Genomic DNA, 18,200 nt, shown 5'->3' with positions numbered 1-18,200 from the left:
CAAGGTAAATACCTTCCCACTGTGCTGTTATTGTTCTGGCTCCACTCTCCTTCACAATTCTTTAATTGAATTTATTTCGTTTCACTAAAAGATAAATTATATAAATAATGACTAGAACAGTTAAATTAAGAACAAGTGCCAAAATAATTTTTTACTCACATGAGTAAATAACCTAGTATAATGATTTTCAAACTCTAGAATTGGCTAAACATATGTAACACCATTCTACTTTCTCGTTTCTTTATGATCCTCCTATCTCTTGAGATTTCCAGATATACATTTTGACCTGGGATATATGACAACATAAAACTGGGTGAACTGCAGTCCTGGCAGCAGATGGCCAAAGACCTCATTATCTCTTCCTGAGACAGCCCTTATGGTAAAGACAGAAGTCAACTTTTGCCTTGTGTACTCTATTAAGGATGCCATTGTTGGGTAACTGACTTTTGAAGAAAGGGATCTTGTTCTATACAAGATCTGATAAAAAAACTTTTAGCTGATACATGTATGTGCCATCTATTATCAAAGTAGTTACTGTGATTTCTTCAAATACATTTATACAGCATTGCTTTCTTTCTCTTCAAAATACTTTGAAAATATTTTTGACCATGTACTTTATTCCAGATACTGTTCTAGAAGCAGGAAACATAGCAAAGATTAAAATAGAAGTTTTGACCTTATGTTCTAGTGGAAGAAGCAAACAATAACAGCAAAAATGGTAAGTACTTAATTTAGAAAATGGAAAGGGGGAAGTGCTTATGGGAATATTTTAATAGTAGCATTACTCATAAGAGCCAAATGATAGAAGCACCCTAAGAATGCATGGACGGGTGAATGAATAAACAAAATGCAGTATGTACCTTCAGTGGAGTATTATTAAGCTTGCTGAGGAAGAAAATTCTGACAGCTGGTACAATATAGATAATCCTTAAAACTATTTGCTACATGGAACAATTAACTCAAAAAAGAGAAATGCTATATGATTTCACACAGATGAGCTATTTGTAAGCAAATTAAGAGGCAAAAAGCAAAATGATTATCACAAGAAGCTGGTAGAAAGAATGGGGTTAAGGGAATGATAGTTTATTAAGCATAATTCAGTTTTATAAAATAAAAATCTTACATAAATTGGTAACACAAAAATGTGAATGTACTGGACACTATTGAACTATATCATTTTTTAAATTTTTTCTGCTGAAACTTTTTTTTCCCTTTTTATTTAAATCTTCAATTGAGACCATCATGCATTACAAGTCCTTCATAGTTGTGTTTTAGGCAAATAGTGACAGTGAATTAGGGCCATTCCCACCACCAGTGTTGACCTTCCCCACCAAAGTTCCCAGCACGCATCCCATATCTTTGCCCTTAGCCCCCTGTGCTATCAGTTTAACAGGTCCATTTTATGTTTAGATTATTATAGGTTGGGTCTATTGATTCTATTATTCCATTTATTGTTGTTGAGCGTGGCTTGAGTCTTGAATCTTGCCAGTGATTTGTCTATCTTGTTGAGTCTTTCAAAAAGACAGCTCTTGGTCTTATTAATTCTTTGTATTGTTTTCTTTGTCTCTATATTGTTGATTTCTGTTCTGGTTTTTATTATTTCCTTCTGCTTCTATTTGGGTCCCTTTGCTATTGTTTTTCCAGATGTTTATGGTGTGTCTTTTGGTTGTTAATTTTGCTATTTTCTTCTTTCCAAATGTAGGCCTGTATTACTATGAATTTTCCCCTAATTACTATTTTTTCTGTGTCCCATAGATTTTTGGCAATTTTTTTTCATTGTCATTCATCTCAAAAAATCTTTTAATTTCTTCCTTGATTTCTTCTTTGATCCTGCTGTTGAACCGCGTGTTATTTATTCTCCTGGTGTTAGATTTTCCCCTTATCTTCTTTGTACAATCAATCTTGATTTCTGTGGCTTTGTGGTCTGATAGGATGCTTGGTATAATTCTTATATTTGTGACTTTATGTTTGTTAGTCTTGTGTCCGTTAACATGGTCTATCCTAGAGAAAGTTCTATGTGCACTTAAGAATAATGTGAATTTACTGCTTGTTTTTTTGAGAATATATGACCCTGTATAGATCCATTAATCCTAGTTCTTCTAGTTTCTCATCTAAGGCTCTTGTGTCTTTTCTAGTGTTCTGCTTAGTGGATTTGTCTAGTGGTGATAATGGCCTGTTAAAATCTCCCCTCTTATCACATTTCTATCCATATGTTTCTCTAGATTTGTGTGCAAAATCCTTACATAATTTACTGGCTCTAAATTTGGTGCATAAATGTTGATCAGCATTGGTATTTCTTGGTCTAATGTTCCCATGATCAATAAATAGTGTTTTTTCCCCCAGAAGCTTATATAATTGTTTTCCATCCCTTTACTCTGAGCCTGTGTTTGAATTTCTAAGTGTGTTTCCTGCAGACAGCATATATCTGAGTTTTGTTTTCTGATACAACCCTCTAATCTGTGTCTTTTGATGGAAGAGTTTAGTCCATTGACCCTTAAGGAAATTAATGACAGAAAGGACTAGTGTGCCCTTATATTGTATAGGGTTGTTGTTGTTGTTACAATTGGGGATTTGGTTTCTATAATTTGTCTCTGAGTAGTTTGCTTAGCACAAATATTGTGAGTTATTTTTTGTCTGGGAATGTTTTTAACCCTCTCTCCCATGTAAATGAAAGTTTTGTTGGGTAGTAGACTTTAGATTGAAAGTTTCTTTCATTCAGTAGTGTTAATATGTTATTCCACTCATTACTTGCCTGGATTGTTTCAAATGAAAGATCTGGTTTGATTCTTATGTTCTTTCTTTTCTACTCGAGGTTTTTTTCTCCCTTATTGTATTTTGTTTGTTTGTTTTTGGGTCACACTCGGCAGTGCTCAGGAGTTACTCCTGGCTCTGACTCAGAAATCACTCCTGTCAGGCTCAGTGACCATATGAAGTGCAGCGAATTGAACTGGGGTCCATCCTGGTTGGCTGAGTTCAAGTCAAATGTCCTACCACTGTACTAAATTTCCAGCCCCTCCCTTATTGTTTTAAAGAGTTTATCTCTCTCTTTCTTTTTTGCCATTTGGAATACTATATGTCTTCAAGTTGTTCTATTAAGGTCTATTTTGGCACTCTTTGCCTCTTAGATTTACAAAGCAGAATCTTTCCAGAGAGTGGGATAGTTCTCTTATATTATCTCCATCACTACTTGTTCTTCCCCTTTCCCTTTTACCACCCCTTGCATAGGGGCCATGCTAATCTTCTTTGTATCATTCCAATTTAAGTTTATGTGCTGCTGAAGCAAGGACACCTGTTTCTATAAGTAGTAGGTTTTATTCTCTTGTCTTTGTTCATTAAGCACCTAATATTTTATTCCAAAGTTTTATCTCTTGTTTCTTTGACTTCCTTTTCAATGTTGGCTTGTAATTTTTTCACCACAAAGTGTGACAGACTCCTGCCATGGACTTATAAAGGTCCTCTGCATTCCTTCATACTTGGCTTCCTGATTTCCTGCTTGAGGCTGCAGAAGAAGAACCCAGCAAACTGAATCCCAGCTGGGTAGACTGTTCACACTAACAAGGGAGGTTCCTGCCATGAACTTATAAAGGTCCTCTGCATTTCTCCATAGTTGGCTTCCTGATCTCCTGCTTAAGTCTTAGCTGAGGAAGACCTCAGAGAACTTAATCTCATCAAAGCAGCTGTCGCTGCCCACAAAGGGTGATGCCAGAGGGGTGCTGCTGCTCTGTTTCTCTTTGAAGTGTGCTCATCTTCTAACCAATGAACTCCACCATTACATGTAGAAAAAACACACTACAAGTGAAAAAATGGTGAAACGATGCAGGCCAACTCTATGCATGGAGAATCAATATGGCAGCTCTGATGATATGAGAAAAGCCAATCACCTAGTTAGCCTCTAAGATAAGAAGTTTAGAGAAGAAATATGGAGACTGTTCATAAAACTGAAAGGAAGCATGAATAAAGTTGAACCAAACACAAGTAAGAATAAAGAGGATATAAAGATAGAAATCAGAAAACTTCAAACTGAAATAACAGGCCTTAAAACCTCAGTAGACAAAATGAAAACCTCAATGGAAAGCCTCTCCAACAGAGTAACAGCAGCAAAGGACAGAATCAGTGAGCTGAAAGATGAGATGCATAACACCACCATACAAAGAGGAGAATGGAAAAGAGCCTTACAGAAAATGATCAAACAATGGATAAAATATTCAAAGAATAACAGATGAAAATAGAAGTCTTTAATAAACAACAGAAACAACATAAGAATCATTGGAGTACCAGAGACACAGGAAAAAAATCCCCAGGAAGAATCAATAGTCAAGGACATCATTCAGAGAAATTTCCAGAACTAAATACTGCATGCAACCAAATTCTGCATGCCAAAAGAGTACCACGTAGAAAAGATCCAAAGTAAAGCAACCCAAGACACATCCTAGTCACAATGATAAATCCAACAGAAAAGGAAAGCAGCAAGATCAAAAAGGTAAATTACATTCAAAGGAGCATCTTTAAGATTTACAGCGAACGTATCACAAGAAACCCTCAAGACCAGAAAGCATTGGTGGGATATAGAGACAAAACTCAACTAAATGAATGCTTCACCTAGAATATTGCATCCAGCCATACTCACTTTCAGGTTTGAAGGAAGTATACATAGTTTCACAGATAAACAACTCAGATCTCTTTACAGACTCAAAACCAGCCTTAAAGAAAACTGAAAGGTCTACTTTAAGACATGAAGGACCAACAGACACACCAAACTTCTTTCTACACAAAGATGACACTAAATCCAATGACAATTATCTCTCACAATTTAGCCAACGAACTAAATGCACCAAATAACAGACAGAATGGGAAATTGAATCAAAAGGCTGAATCCAACATTCTGCTGCCTATAAAAAAACACACCTGAAGAATCAGAACAAACATAGACTCAAAATCAAAGGTTGGAGGAAAATCACTAAAGAAAACATCGTTAAAAAAGCTGGAGTGGCTGTATAGACTCAGAAAAGCTATAAGGGACAAAGATGGACATTTTGTATAAATCAGGGGATATGTACAACAGGCAAAATCATATTCCTAAACATATATGGACCCAATGAGGGACCAGCAAAATATTTAATATAATTGTTGACAAATTTGAAATAAGACATCAAAACAAAACAATAATAGTGGGAGACCTCAACACTACCCTGTCACCCCTTGATAGGTCAACCAGGCTGAAACCCAACAAGAATATACTAGCTCTGGAAAGAGAAATGGAAGAAAGTGGACTAGTAGATAGATATAGGGAACTCCATTCACAGAAAACTGGATATACATTCTTCTCCAATGCACATGGGTCATTCTTCAGGATAGACCACATGCTGGTCCATAAAACATATATCCATAAAATCAAGAGGCTAGAAATCATAAAGACAACTTTCTCAGAATACAGTCCACTGAAATGAACTACAAAGGAACAGGGAAGAAAAACTTCAACATCTGGAAATTAAGCTGCTCACTTCTGAACAACCAGTGGATCAGGGATGAAATCAAAGAGGAAATCAAAACATTCTTGGAAATAAATGACAATGAAGACACAAATTACCAGAATTTATGGGACACAGCAAAAGTGGTACTAAGAGGAAAATTTATTGCCTTGCAAGCACACATCAGAAAGGAAGAAGGGGCCTAAATTAATAGCTAATGACACAGCTTATAAAATTAGAAAACTATCAACAAAAGGAGCCAAAAGTAGGTAGGCAGAAGAAAATAACAAAGCTTAGAGCAGAAATCAATGAAGTGGAAATCAATAAAACAATCAGAAAGATCAACTAAAGCAATAGTTGGTTCTTTGAAAAAATAAACAAGATTGATAACCTACTAGCAAAACATACAAAAAACAGAAAGTGAAACTTATTAAACCAGGGGGTGATGGTGGGTTATATGGGTTGTAGAAAGGAAACTGGAATGGGGGGAGGACATAGTTGGTGATGGGTATTCCCCTTATTCAATGTTAATATGTACCTAAAACACTACTGTGAAAGATATGTAAGTCATTATGGAAAAAATATGTTTTTAATCAGAAACTTTCTTTGACTTACATGTATTATTATATCAATTATATTATATGTTATGTTATGTCACTATATTATGTTATGTTAGCTTACCTCATTATGTTAATCAATTTTGTCTCTTGAATAAATTCTTACAATAAAAATTAAAAAAAAATAAAAAGAAACCCATGAAAAATAAATTAAAAGGGGAAGATCACTACAGATACTGGAGAGATTCAAAGTGTAGTCAGAGACAACTTTGAGAAACTCTATTCCATGAAACATAAGAACCTGAAAGAAATGAGTACATTTTTGGACTCATATAAAGTTCAACTGTTAAACCAGAATGATCTAGCATATCTAAGGAGACCCATCACTACTGAATAAATTAAAATGGTAATCAAAAGTCTTCCCGAAAACAAAAGCCCAGGCCCAGATGGATTTAGTAATGAATTATTTCAAACCTTTCAAGAGAAACTACTAACAATCCTTTTCAGGCCTTTTCATAAAATTGAAAAATCAGGAACATTCCCAAATAGTTTTTATGAAGCTAACATCACCTTGATATCAAAACCAGACAGAAGTGCTGCCAAAAATAAAACCTACAGACTAATATCCCTGATGAACACAGATGCAACAATACTCACAAAATTCAATCAAATACTACCAATTCCTCATCAAGAAGATCATACACCATGACCAAGTAGGTATCATTCTAGGAATAGGATGGTTTAACATCTGTAAATCAATCACCATAACACATAATATCAACAACATGAAAAGTAAAAACCATATTATCATATCAATAAATGCAGAGAACATATGTGATAAGGTTCAACACTCATTCTTGGTAAAAACTCTCATCAAGATGGGAATGGAAGGAACTTTTTTCAATATAGTCAAGGCCATCTACCACAAGCCAATGGTATATATTATTATCAATGGAGATAAACTAAAAGCTTTTCCTCTAAAATCTAGTACAAGACAAGGCTACCCTATCTCACCACTCCTATTCAACATAGTGCTGGAATTTCTTGCCATAGCAATTAGACAAGAAAAAAGATATCAGGGGAATCCAGATAGAAAAGGTAAAATCAAGCTCTCCCTGTTTGCAGACTACATGATACTATCTTAAGAAAATCCTAAAGACTCTACCAAAAAGCTTCTAGAAACAATAGATTCATATAGCAAAGTGGCAGGCTATAATAGTAATACGCAAAAATCAATGGCCTTCTTGTACATCAATAATGATAGAGAAGAAATAGACATTTTAAAAAACAATCACAGTCACATTAGTGCCACACAAATTCAAATATCTTGAAATCAACTTGACTAAAGAGGTAAAGGAGATATACAAAGCAAACTAAAAAACCCTGATTTGAGAAATAAAAGAGGACACACAAAAATGGAGACACATACCCTGCTCATGAATTGGTAGAATTAACAAAATTAAAATGGCAATATTCCCCAAAGCATTGTACAGATTTAATACAATCCCTCTAAAGATACTCATGGCATTCTTCAAGAAGTGAATCAAACACTTCTGAAATTCATTTGGAGCAATAAACACCCACAAATAACTAGAGCAACCCTCGGATAAAGGAATATGGAAAGCATCACTTTTCCAGCTTTAAATTGTATTACAAAGCTATAGTCATTAAAACAGCATGGTGCTGGAAAAAAGACAGACCTTCAGATCAGTGGAATAGACTTGAGTATTCTGAGAATGTTCCCCAGATATACAATCAGTTAAGTTTTGATAAAGGGGCAAGAAATGCAAAATGGTGCAAGAAAAGACTCTTCAACAAATGCTGTTGGGACAACTGGTCAGCCACTTGCAAAAAAAGTGAAAACAGACCTCCATCTAACACCATGCATAAAGGTCAAATCCAAATGGATTAAAGACCTTTTAGGATATAAGGCCTGAAACCATAAGGTATATAGAACAACACATAGGTAAAACATTCTGACATTGAGACTAAAGGCATCTACAAATAAGTGGAAACAGAGATAAACTGATGAGAATATATTAAGCTGAGAAGCTTTTGCACCTCAAAGAAAATAGTGCCTAGGATACAAAAGCCACCTACAAAATGGGAGAAACTATTCACCCAATACCCATCAGATAAGGTGCTAATGTCAAAAATATACATAGTACTGACAGAACTTAACAAGAAAAAAGCATCTAACCCCATCAAAAAATGGAAAGAAATGAACAGACAATTTCTCAAAGAAGAAATACAAATGGTCAAAAGGCATATGAAAAAAATGCTCTACATAACTAATCATCAGGAAGATGCAAATCCAAACAACAATAAAGTACCATCTCACACCACAGAGACTGGCACACATCACAAAGAACAAGAACTATAAGTGCTGGCAGGGATGTGGAGAGAAAGGAACTCTTATTCACTGCTGATGGGAATGCCATCTTGTCCAGCCTTTATGGAAAACAATATGGAAATTGAACTCCTATATGACCCAGCTATACCACTCCTAGGGATATACCTTAGAAACACAAAAACACAATACATAAATGCCTTTCTCTCACATATATTCACTGCAGCACTATTTGCAATATCCAGACTCTGGAACAACCAAGTTGTCTTCAACAGATGATGACTAAAATATATATATATATATATATATATATATATATATATATATATATATATATATATATATATACAATGGAATATGCAGCCATCAGGATAGATGAAGTCATGAAATTTTCATATACATGAATGTTCATGGAATCTATTATGCTGAGTGAAACAAGTCAGAGGAAGAGAGATAGATACAGAATAGTTTCCCTCATCTATGATTTTTAAGAAAAACAAAAGACATTATTGTATTAATGCCCCGAGACAACAATAGATGAGGGCTAGAAGGACTGACTCTCGATGTGAAGCTCACCACATAGAGAGGTGAGTTTAGTTTTAGAGATGACTACACTATCATGACAATGTTAATGAGTGAGAGAAATAAAATGCCTGTCTTGAAAACAGGCAGGGAGAGGGTGGGGGAATATGGGAGATGGGGGCATTGGTGGTAAGAAGGTTGCACTGGTGAAGAGGGGTGTTCTTTTTATGACTCTAATTCAACTACAATAATGTATGTAATCATGGTGCTTAAATAAAGAAAAAAAAAGGAATCCTGGAGTTTTAGGGTATTTAAAAAAGTGGTCTACTGAGTTGTTTGTATAGAAGGTGGTTAGAGGTGTATCCAATTTTGAGTTTATTTTTCCTAGACAAGCAAGGTTATCTAAATATGATAGAAGTATTGCGAACTACTTCATTTTTTTGTTCTTCTGCTTTTTGGCTGTAGATTATCTAAAGGAAAGAAATAACTGCTATTTTCAAACTGCCTAGACCTATATGGTATAAATTAAAATGTTTTAATATTGGGATTTGGGGCTAGGGGAATTTGGAGAGTGAAGGAATGCAGCTCTGGTAGATTGTCCCTTGGGGTGTCTGGTATGTCCAGAGGGGACTCCTGGGGATCCCAAGGGTTCCTCCATTGAGCTAGAATTTGCAAGTTTGGGGACCGGGCATTACCTTTATCTTATAAATGGTTAAAATGCTAAATCTTATGTTATACGTATTTTATATTGTATATATTTTATAATGCTACAGAAGTTAGGCCCAGAGAAAAGAGACAGATTTTTTAACAGGTTAATCAACAAGGTCTTAAATTTTGAAAAACTACTGATTTAGGTGCAAAGGAAATATTGAGCTACACTAGGCAAAAACTATTGGCAGAGATTATGTTAGAGATGGCCGCCTTGTAGATGTTTCAGCTCTCACCACCCTGTCTCATCATCCTTACCAACCAGACTTCCTGTGTTAGAGTTGCTTTCTACTCCCATGGCAATTGTTGTGCACAACCACTGATTGCGCTTGCTCGTGTTCTGCTTGGAGAATTCTCAATAAAATACTCCAAAAGGAAACACAAATTCATAAAAAAAAAATCAAAAATTTTATTTTTCTCTTCCAGCTAGTCAGTGCTTATCAAGTATTTTAATATTTAGACACTGATGTGTAGATGTGGAAAAAGCATACAAAGTAATGTACTCTCATTCAACCAGCCTGAATCAGACTTTAACTGAGAGATGACAGATGAGGAAGGGACATTAGGAGGGTATGAAATTTATACACAATTCAAACACTTCCCATCTCCTACCTACCTGATGGGGAAACAAAAGTTTACAAGAAAAAGCTGTTGGCATAAGGGACTTCTGCTGAGGGAAGATGAGTTCATTTTGCATAAACCACAGACCAGTTAAGAAGCTCATAGTGACTAAAATCTGGCAGTAGATTGTCTACAAGTTCTTAACAAGGAAAATGCTCATGTCAAAGGTAATGGTTGTATCTTCAACTGAGAGTTGTGGTTTCAGGCAGCTAAAGAAGAGCGGAGAATGAAATTTTCATTGGTGAATCTATATAAATGCCCCTTCAGACACTTAAAAATGTGGGAAGATGAGAATTCTTAGTTGGAAAGCTTTCAGATGGAATGTTGGGAAATTTTGTAGTTTAAGGAATTCAAGTTTTATATGTGTGTCTACATAGGGAATTCCAAGATCTAGTCAAGATCTGATCTTCAGATATGGAGCAAGATCATTTTCAGTCAATTACCTTATTTGGTTTATACTTCAATTTTTTTCATAAGTAAAATGGTGGCAACAACACCTGCCATCTTGGGGGTTGCTGAAATAAATGCAATAAAACAGTTTCCAAGAAAACAGGAAATACTTTTAAAGTATTAAAAAAATCTATACTCAGGCGATAAATAATCATGATGATTATTATACTCTATTCATTGTCGCTTTATTACAGAGATTTTATTTTTCTCTCTACCTTGGGAAAAAACAATCTGCTAAGAATCTGTGCAGAGGAAGACAGTAAAGTGAGGGGCTCAATTTCTTCAGTCATAGTCCCTAATGAGCGATTTTATTTTAAACCCCTTTTAAAACATCTGTTGCATTTAAACTCAGTAAGTGCAAAAAAGAGAAATAGTAGCATCTAGGCTTGACATGAAAAATATCTACTCCTGTTCTTGAAGGAGAGCAAAAGAACCTGCTTAAGAGAAGATTGTTACGTACTGAATACTGGGTTTTCCATCACTAGAAAGCATGTTCACCCTGACACCAGGAAGCTACATGATTAATGTGCACAGGCAGCGGAGCCATCTGCTCTGGTTGGGCTCTGAGTCTCAGCATCCTGAGCTGGGTCAGCATTTTCCTCTGTGGGCACTGAGAAGTGACTTCCTCTTTTCCTACACCCTCCCTATGTCAGCCTTTGCTTCTAGAAAAGAAGGAAGAAATGGTCCATGAAGTTTCATTTGCCTTGAAAAGAACATACATTTTCAGAGACATTGCAGGCCTGGGTATTGGCAAAATGCAGGCAAGGGTAACTGTGGCCAGCCTACAGGCTGCTGTCCACAAGAAACAGAGAAAACCATAGAGGATGATATCCCAAGGCCTCTGAGGACACAGGAACATTTAGAGTAGTTGTGTGGAAGCGAATGCCTTCAGGGAAAAGAGACAGCTGCCCTACTTTGGATTGGTTTGATTTGTTGTTTACCCTTCCTTTTGAACGAGTTTCCAGGAATTAATTTTAGTCTGATATGACGGAGGTCAGCTAACACAGAGAAGGGCAAACAGGCCAGCAACTTCTATCCCTAGAGAGAAGCAGGGTCCTTGAACTGCATTTCAGGACTGGAGACAGTGGTCACTGCAGGAAAGTAGCCCAGGGCAATGCTGCTAATAGAGGCTGGTTGGGAAGCCCAAGGAGCAGGCCTGACATCTTTCTAGCCCCTAGTACACTTAACTCCTGTTAGAGTCTTGTTTTCAGGTCATATGTGAGAACCCGGATGTTCTTAGGAAGCATGAGGAAAAAATATGCACATACTCCACGAGGCTCTTCCAGTCTCATGAGGACCCTTCTGTGCCCAATAATTTGACATTCACTCCTGGGCATATGAAAGGATTATCTCATTTGACACATACCTTCATTGTTAATATGGAGGATCTTCATGGTTGGAGCCAGGGATCTGTATATAGAGTTTAGTGATCTTAAACTTTATTTTCTCTATTCTTTTTTATGCAAGCATTGCCGGGTTGGCACTTCTAAAATGATTATTGATAAGCGTGTGGATAAATATAAATATAACTTAGTGATGTTACTAATCCCATTTCCAAAAGCAAACAAAATCAGATCACCTGCTCTACCTTCTCTCAAAAAGAAACAGACTGAGGAGAAGGGAGGGAAGAATGAAGAGGTAAAGCCAGTGGGGACACTTCTTTAAAATAAAAGGAAACTGACTTCTCTCACAATATTTAATAAAACCATCTTCTCAGTGTAAGAGTTGAAGGATGGATTATACCAAGGTGTGACAATTAGAAAAACTCTGAGTCAGAAAACTTTCCCTTAACCTGATTTTATGCTTTTAATATATGCTTACATTCAAAAACCTGCATCTGTGCTGGGGTTTGAAACATTAAGAGAAAAAGTTAAGAAAGCCAGGAGAAATTTTTTTTTCTCTAAATCACATAAATAGCACTGTCTTTCATCCCCCCAGAGTATTCATGTGAAATTCAATGTGGGATTACTGAGCACTACTACAGACTGCCACTGTGGCAGGTTTTATGGGCTGGAAGAGGTAAGAAGTAAAAGGTTCTCTTTACACCAGGAATAAAACCTATACTCTTGACCCATCTCCTGGCTAGTATCCTCTCTGCATTTCAACCTCATTGTTTTCTATATTCCCCTTTACCTACTAAGCAAGGTCATGAAGGCCTTTCTGGGTTTATGTTTTCTTAGAAAATATGCTTCTTATATATTACAGCAGTGTTCTTCAACTATTTTACAGATTCATTTTATAAATATAAAGAATATAAATAATATGTAATCAGCCTAAGATTTCATTTACCAGGCAAAGAAGAATAGTACAATATCTGGGTCCAAAAAAATACTCTCTGTGATTGATTCTTGTGACTTTTTAAATTTAATTTAAATTTCATAAATATTCTATTAATTTATAATAAACATAACAGTAATGGTAGCCTGAAAGGCTAGCAAGAGGAGAGGTGACTAGTCAGTCCAGGTTTAAGCTCAGCACTAACTGTGGTTCCCTGGGCACCATCAGGAATAATCCCTGAGCATACAGATATGAATAAGCCTTGAGCAATGCTGAGTATTGCCCATAAACTAAATAAAATTTTTTTAAAAAATTAGACTGCAATGTTTCACTGGTGTAAAGGGGTGTTCTTTACATGACTAAAACCCAACTACAATCATATTTGTAATCAAAGTGTTTAATTAATGATAAAAAATAAAAGTAAATTTAAAAAAGTAGATTGCAGAAGAGCTCAGATCACTCTTTTATTTGGCTACCCTTTTCTTGAGCATGAAAAAGCAGAGTTATCTAACACTTATTCTCTTTCTACAATAAATCTGAATTATGTGGTTGTGTCACCCCCTATTCTTGACAAATGTATATGATTATTTCCTTCTTCCTTCTTCACAAAACTCTGTTTCAAGCAATATCAAGGCCAATCCAGAAGATAGACTCACTTGTGCAGTACATTTAGCAGTTAAATACAGCACTGTAATATAGAACTAGTTAATGGTATAAAAATAGAAGCCGGGCCCAGAGAGATAGCACAGCGGCGTTTGCCTTGCAAGCAGCCAATCCAGGACCAAAGGTGGTTGGTTCGAATCCCAGTGTCCCATATGGTCCCCCGTGCCTGCCAGGAGCTATTTCTGAGCAGACAGCCAGGAGTAATCCCTGAGCAACGCCGGGTATGGCCCCAAAACCAATAAATAAATAAATAAATAAATAAATAAATAAATAAATAAATAAATAAATAAAATAGAAGCCTATTTGGAACCTCTAGGTCAGTTTGCTTCTCCTGATGACATGGTACCTCCTCTGCTGTTATACAGATGTAGTAATGCTCAGTAACCACTAGAAATAAGCATGGAAATAAGAGTCCTGAGATGAAGGGCAGAGCAGAAAGATGGAAAAGCTTCAGGGACTGATAATATCACTAAGTAGCTAAAACCATGCACAAAACTATATCCAGTATTCGAGATATCTGAGAAGAATCACCTATTGCATGTCATTGCTAAGCAATACAATTACCATAATAATGAAGAGTAGAGAAATACTTCTAAAAATAGAAATATTTTATAATACTTCTATTATTATAAATAAAAAAGTAAAAAGTAAAAAATACTTCTAAATAATCTCTACCATTTAGTCTTTATTTCACCTGGCTCATGTGTAGAGATATGAAATACCTCTATTTAAGAGCTAGAGATATAAGCAATAAAGATATTCCTTAGATACTGAATCTTCGGCACCCGAAGCTTTACTCTTTCCCACTAGCCAAGTCTTTCAATGGTTTCATACCGACCCTTTATTATTTCCCATTCATTAATCACTTGCATTGCCCAGGTTTACAATTTTCCAAACTCTGCCTATCTCAATTAGATGCCAGGATTGCAGACATAACCCGGCACAAGGCTAACATCAGAGGCGGCTGGATTCTTGCAGGCTCTCTTTCTATGTTTGCCATCTTGAGTCCAGGGCTAGATAATTTCACTCATTGAGAAAATTAAGGTGAATAAGAGAATAGAAAACTGGAATGGCATATGGTCTAGCTTCCTGCATTTGTCTGATTATCCATTATCAAATAGCAGACACTGAATTATTAAGTCTATTGACAGATGCAATGCAATTTTCTTCAAACAGATAACTGATCTTGAGGCTGATAAGGTCTAAATGTGCACAGTGCACTCCTTCATAGTTTGGTCATTCCTCCCTTTCTCATTCAGTACCCTAATGCTATCAAATTATCAGAAATATATAAAATAGCATAGGATTTGAATTTATTGAAATTTATACTCAACTTCCAATTAATTGTTTTAAATTCTCTGACTGAACATGTTTTATAGTGCTGGGTCCAGGAAAAAGAAAAATAAAGGAAAATTACAATACAAAGTGTTAATAAATCTTGATCCAGAAAAAGCTTATAATAAATTATACAGACATTAGTAAAAGTAGTCTTCAAGCTGAGACAATTTTAAGGCTCTGATTTAAAGAAACACTATTGTGATACTGCAAAATATGAAAAGAAACTTACCTTTTCTTTTTAGAACCTCTGCAAGGATAACCTCAGACTAGTAATAAATCAACATTGAACTATTGCACAATAACAAAAGCAATATTAGTTCACTGGAACCATAACTCTAAGATAGTTTGCAGACATTTGAAAAATACTCCTTTAAGTACACACAGGCATCAAGAAGAACAAGCAAAGGATAAAGAGAGATAGTACAGAAGGTAAGTTTGATGGCTAGCATGGTGTGATCCCTGACATGACATATTATTCCCAGATCCCCATCAGAAATGATTCCTGAGCAACCTTGGATGTAATTCAAAAATCAATTAAAAAGGAATAAAAACGGGGCCGGAGAGATAGCACAGTGGTGAGGTGTTTGCCTTAGACGCAGAAGGACAGTGGTTAGAATCCCGGCATCCCATATGGTCCCCTGAGCCTGCCAGGAGCGATTTCTGAGCGTAGAGCCAGGAGTAACTTCTGAGCGCTGCCGGGTGTGACCCAAAAACAAACAAACAAACAAACAAAAAGGAATAAAAACAGTTTACCTGTTTTACCAGCATTGGGAAATAATAGTAAAACAAATAATATCATTTATGTTTCACAGTCTGTGGTCCTAATTCAAACATTCTATTTTCTCTGCCTTTTCTCCTTTACTAAGATGATTCAGTCAATGCATTTGGTTCTCCTGAAGAGTTAATGAAATGAAAAGCATTTAACTGTTTGGTAATAAAAAGGGTAGATATTTATGCCCACCATGATTAATATAAAATGTAAGTACCAAGGATTATGCGACCCCTTTAGAAAGGAGGGTGCCCATGACAGAATATAGTTTCTTTTACTCTCCGAAGATGTAGAGAAAACCTCTTTAATGTAGATATGGGAAAAATGACTACAAATGTGCTTTCTTTGCTTGTTTTCATTATGTTTAGAATCTAACCAAGGACCATATGTGCAAGCTATGTTTTCTACCCTTGAGTCATATTCCCAGTTCTGCTATGGAATTCTTACTAGAAACTAAAATACTTTAGAAATTTAGGTATATTATCATTTTCCCCCAAATATATCACTGGTTATCAATCTTGAAATTAAGTAAGTAAAATGTCTGTCCTAGACTCAGGCAGTGGGGAGGGCAGGAGAGAAAATGGGAGCATTCGTGGAGGGAAGTGTGTATTGGTGAAGAGTGCCGTATATTGCATGACTGAGACTCAAGCATGAACAATTTTGTAACTGTAGAAAATACCATTTGTGGGGCCGGAGCTATAGCACAAAGGGTAAGGTGTCTGCCTTGCCCGTGCTAGCCTAGGACAGACCACTGTTCGATCCCCTGGCATCCCATATGGTCCAAGCCAGGAGCGATGTCTGAGCGCATAGCCAGGAGTAACCCCTGAGTGTCACCGGGTGTGGCCCCAAAACAAACAAACAAAAAATACCAATTGTATTTGAATAACCTTGTAACCAAGGTGTTTAAATAAAGTAACTAATTTTTTAAATATTGCTTGTTACAACTCAATGGAAATGGAATTATCAAAAGAAAACCTTCATTGAAATAAAATTTGTGAAAAAATCAATTATTTCAATCATTACATAAGTAGAGGTGAATATAGCATTGTATAAGAATCTTATTTAATAAAGTTAGTCCTTATGGTTTTTGATGTAATACTTATTTGGTTGTATATTACTTTCAATGACAGTAACCATGTACCTTCTTTATTTTCTTTGTTGGAGACCTTTAATATTTTTTGAGAATTTTTTTTAGACGTTTCTTTCTGAACCCACTGAGGATACATTTTATTTCTTCCTGAGAGACTATTTGTTATCTCTTAAGTTGAGACTTTATCCTATAGAAATATAGTCCCACAACAAGTTTCTGTTCCCATACTGCTTTGTGAAGCAACTGAAGTGAATAGATTTCTAGCTGATTTTGTTTGGTTCAAAACTTACTCTGTTTTGAAAGAGCCACTAGATGTAGGAATGAGTGAGTTCAATGCAAGAATAAATAAAAATGTGAAATCCCTGTCCTAGATGCAGCAGCGCATATACTAAAATTGGGACAATACAGAAAAGATTAGCACGCTCTCTGTGAAATATGACATGCAAATTCATGAAACATTCCATATTTTTTAAAAGGCAGAATTCCCCAGAGCTGCTTGAATTCTAACAGCCATGCTAAATGTGCGGGAAACCCGTGTAAGCATGAGAGTGGCATCAATATTTATTATGAAGATGTGTGTATTGATTGAACTGTAAAATGATTCAAAGTAATATATGCCATCCCAATAATTGAACTCCATTCAAAAGAACAGCAATGTAGCCACAATAAAAATTGAAGGAGACTATTTTGATTTATTAAATTACTCTATGTAGCCACAAGATATTGAACAAAGAGAGAAAAAGTTGATGCAAGTCTACATCCAGGCTGCTTTGCTGTTAGGAAAAAGGACCAGAGGCATATCTGCCAGTTTAACCAAGATTCCTCCACCTAACAAAACAAGTACTCTTTGGAAAGGACTATGTGGTGTCCCCAGGGCATAACTGTAAAGCCACATTTTTCTTTATTAATGACGTATTCCCATATAACATTACCTGTCTCAAAGACATTTCCAGTCACCACAACCTCTCTCTCTTCTCTGAGGGGATGCTTCTTATCCTTATATGTGGAAGTGACACAAAAAAGAAGCACTGCTACTGAGAGTGAGAAGACACTACAAGCATAATGTGCTGTAGTGACCAAAAAATTCTGTTGTGATTACCAAAAAAACGCATTTGTACATCACCACTAACTGCAGGTGACATCATCACTCACCTGATAATTGCAATACAAACTAAAATGGGTGGTGATTTTTAAGAGACTTCGCTTGGTTTTTAGCTAAAAGTATTAATTCCTAACATATTTCTATTACAATATTTTGGTTAATCAAATTGTACTAGATGAAATTGTGCCTACACACACAGAATATCCATTAGTAAGTATGACTCTATATGAAATGGGGTTTCTTTATAGAAGTAATTAATTTAAATCTTTTTTTTTTCTTTTTTTT

The 18,200-nt window shown here is 35.8% G+C and overlaps 2 non-coding genes across 2 annotated transcripts; one reads left to right on the top strand and one right to left on the bottom strand.

Moving 5' to 3' along the window:
* Nucleotides 1–3,178: 3,178 nt before the first annotated feature.
* Nucleotides 3,179–3,283, bottom strand: LOC126025324 (U6 spliceosomal RNA). The gene has a single exon (XR_007501341.1). It is a non-coding gene; the product is annotated as a U6 spliceosomal RNA (small nuclear RNA).
* Nucleotides 3,284–17,177: 13,894 nt separating this feature from the next.
* Nucleotides 17,178–17,283, top strand: LOC126025312 (U6 spliceosomal RNA). The gene has a single exon (XR_007501334.1). It is a non-coding gene; the product is annotated as a U6 spliceosomal RNA (small nuclear RNA).
* Nucleotides 17,284–18,200: the final 917 nt, after the last annotated feature.

The sequence above is a fragment of the Suncus etruscus genome, chromosome 12 (assembly GCF_024139225.1).
Source record: "Suncus etruscus isolate mSunEtr1 chromosome 12, mSunEtr1.pri.cur, whole genome shotgun sequence".
Classification (NCBI taxonomy): Eukaryota; Metazoa; Chordata; class Mammalia; order Eulipotyphla; family Soricidae; genus Suncus; species Suncus etruscus.
This window is presented reverse-complemented; position numbering and strand designations above follow the sequence as displayed.